The following is a 3,985-nucleotide window of genomic DNA, read 5'->3' as shown; positions in this document are numbered from 1 at the left end:
ATTATCTAAGTTTGCAGTCAGAACTTTGGGATGAAGCAATCTGTGTGGAGATGAGTCCCAGAGAGAATTCCCTGAGAGTGATCTCAGCCTGTAGGGTTGAATAATGGAACCTGATTCTTCTTTCCCTATACAGAAACTGAATGTATTGCACTATCAGAAGAATAGTCCTCTCTTCGTCACACGAGGTCACTTACCACATAGGGCTTATGGCACATTGGCTTATAGGCAGCAATGGAAGTGACTGGTGTTACAGGGTCAGGCTCAATCCTGTAAAATATCCAGTGTAAAGTTCAATGAGAGGAAAGGTAGATGGAAGAGTGCATAGTCCTCCATTGCTCTTACAATGAAACTTGCTCTCAAGCACCACTCCCAGAAATAAACAAACAAATAAAATAAAATAGGAAAAAAAGTTTAAGAGTATAGATGAAATGATATTAGCTCTTAGTTAATTCTTGCATCCATGTGTTTAAACATCTGTTCTGTCTTTTATTACTGTATGTTGAAATTATCTACAATAAAGTTCTTAGTTTAAAATCAGTACTTTTTTGTCGACCATGGGGGTGAATGCCTTTAATCCTAGCACTTAGAAACAGAAGCAAGTGGGTGCCTGTGTATTCAAAGCCAGTCTGGGCTACACAATGAGACAAGTCTTAAGAAACAAACAAACAAAAAATCATTACTTTTGCAAACATGGAAGATGGTTCAGTTGGGAAAGTGCTTGCTGTATAAGTTTAAAGACCACAGTTTAGATTCCAGCACCCACATATATACCAAACAAGTGCATAGCCAGCCTGTAATCTCAGCGCAAGAGGCAGAGAAGCGTCCTGGGGGAAGGTGGCTCAGTAAACTGGCTGAGTTGGCAAGCTCTGGGTTCAGTGAGAGGGCCTGCCTCCATAGAGAATGTGGAAAGAGATCAAAGAGGATACCTGGCACCAATCTCTGACTTCTACATGTGTGTGCACACACACATGCATCCCAGCTGTGTACACACACAGGAGCATACTTTCATAAGTGCATGGATATTGCATGCACAAATGCTCACTCAGACACATATATTCCTACAGTTTTATTCATTGATTACTAAAATTTAAAGAAGAGGAATATCAGAACGTCTGAGGTTGAAGCAAAAGATAGTCTCATGACCTGGTTGAGAATAATTTTAAGGGGATGACTGAAGTGGTACGATGCCTGTTTGTACATGTCTAAGTCTCCTCAGGGAGACTGAGGCAGGATGATCCAGATCAAGGTCAGCTTGGGCTACACACACACACACACACACACACACACACACACACTACCTGGGAGAGGTTTCACAGAGTCAGAACACATTCCAACAATGACCTCAGAAACTACTCTTTGTAAAGATGCTCTACAACCTTATTGGATTTTTAATTTTTTTTAAAAACTTATCTGTCTGAGTGCATAGGAGGCTCTTGTGCTAACACATAAGCCCCAGGAGCCACAGATGTTTAATACACAGCATTGCCTCTGGGAAAGGAGAGATGTATAAGCTGTCTTTCAACTGAAAAACAGAAAGATCTCTGTGTGGTAAGGCCATATTTGTCACCCAAACCCTGATCTTGAACTTGTCTGCATCTGAGGCACTGGCATCCCCCAAGGCCCTCATCATGAGTTTGTTTATATTGGGCGTGCTTCCTCAGTTCATATATGGATCCTATCTTTATGGAAGATGTCACTTGTACTTGACCCAATGAAGAAAGAGAACTTCGAACCAATTTCCCTTATAAATATTGATGGAAAAATATTCAATAAAATTCTGGCAAACTGAATTCAAGAACTCATCAAAATGATCATTCACCATGATCAAGAAGGTTTAATCCCAGGAGTGCAGTGATTGTTTAAAATACAGAAATTCATAAACGCAATCCACAATATAAACAAATTCAAACAAACAAAAAAATCATGATTGTCTTATTAATTGCTGAAAAGGCTTTTGAAAAATACAATACCCAATACCCATTCATGTTAAAAGATTTGGAAAGCCAGGCAGTGGTGGCACATGCTTTTAATCCCGGCACTTGGGAGACAGAGGCAGATGGTTTCTGAGTTCGAGGCCAGCCTGGTCTACAGAGTGAGTTCCAGGATAGCCAGGGCTATACAGAAAACCCTGTCTCGAAAAAACAAAGGGAGGAAAAAGGATTGGAGAGATCAGGAACTCAAGATACATATCTAAATATAAATAAAAGCAATATACAGAACACCAACAACCAACATCAAACTAAATGGAAAGAAACTCAAAAACAATCCCATTTAAATCAGGGAAAACACAAGGCTACCCAATTTCTCCCTACCTATTTAATATAGTACTCGAAGTTATAGCCAGACCAATTAGACAAAAGAGATCAAAGGGATACATATTAGGAAGGAAGAATTCAAGATATCACTATTTTCAAATGATATGATAGTGTACATAAGTGACCCCAAAAATTCTACCAGAGAGCTCCTAAAGTAGATAAACAACTTATATCACCAAAGTGGCTGGATATAAAATTAACTCTAACGAATCAGTAGCCTTGATCTACTCAAAGGATAAATATGCAGAGAAATAAATTAGGGAAACAACACCCTTCACAACAGTCACAAATAATATAAAATATCTTGATGTGACTCTAACTAAGCAAGTGAAATATCTGTATGACAAGAACTTCAAATCCCTGAAGAAAGAAATTGAAGAATACCTCAGAAGATAGCAAGACCTCCCATGCTCATTGGCATGATAAATATAGTAAAAATGGCCATCTTACCAAAAGCAATCTACAGATTCAATGCAATCCCCATCAAAGTTACAACTCAATTCTTCATAGAGTTAGGAAGAGCAATTCTCAAATTCATTTAGAATAACAAGCAACCCAGGATAGGGACAATTATTCTCAACAATAAAGGAACTTCTGGGGGAGGAGTCACTATTCCTGATCTCAAGCTATACTATAGAGCAATAGTTATAAAATCTTCATGGTATTGGTACAGAGACAGGCAAGTCAATCTATGGGATAGAATTGAAGACCCAGAAATGAACCAACACAACTATTGATCTTTGACAAAGAATGTAATAACATCCCATGGAAAGGGACAGCATTTTCATCAAATGGTGCTGGTTCAACTGTTGGTCTGCATGTAGAAGAATGCAAATTTATCCAGTCTTATCTCCCTGTACAAAGCTCAAGTCCAAGTGCATTAAAGACCTCCACATAAAACCAGATATGCTGAATCTAATAGAAGAGAAAGTGGGGAAGAGTCTCATGTACTTGGGCACAGGGGAAAACTTCCTGAACAGAACACTAATGGCTTATGATTTAAGATCAACAATCAACAAATGGGACCTCATAAAATTGAAAACCTTCTGATCTGTCTGGGCTGGTGTCCAGAGCAGACCTTGGATGCAAGCTCTGGAGCCAGTCTCACAACATCCAAAGGAAGCTCCACTCCCAGGCACTCTGACACACCCAGGATCAGAGGTGAGGAGGAACCAACATCTGTCCCAACACTGGGAGTAACTGGGACCAGAGGGACCAGGCACACAGGAACTCCGCCAGCCCAGTGACTCAGGTTCCTTCCGGTCTGTCTGGGTTGGGGTCCAGAGCAGACCTTAGGCACAAGCTCTGCAGCCAGTCTCACAGCACCCAGAGGAAGCTCCACTCCCAGGCACTCTTACACACCCAGGATCACAGGATTCCAGAATCATAGGATCACAGAGACAGGTTGACTCTGAGGAGTTCTGACACAACCAAGATCACAGGAAGGACAGGCTCCAGTCAGATTTAGAAAGGGCAGGTAGCACTAGAGATAACCAGATGGTGGCGGGGGGGGGGGGCAAGCATAAGAAAATAAACAACACAAACCAAGGTCACTTGCCATCATCAGAACCCAATTCTCCCACCATAGCAAGCCCTAGACATACCATTACACCGGAAAAGCAAGATTCAGATATAAAATCACTTATCATGATGATGGTACAGGACTTTAA

This window comes from Mastomys coucha, unplaced genomic scaffold, assembly GCF_008632895.1.
Source record: "Mastomys coucha isolate ucsf_1 unplaced genomic scaffold, UCSF_Mcou_1 pScaffold12, whole genome shotgun sequence".
In the NCBI taxonomy this organism is placed as follows: Eukaryota; Metazoa; Chordata; class Mammalia; order Rodentia; family Muridae; genus Mastomys; species Mastomys coucha.
The sequence above is the reverse complement of the archived record's forward strand: the minus strand, read 5'-3'. Positions refer to the sequence as shown.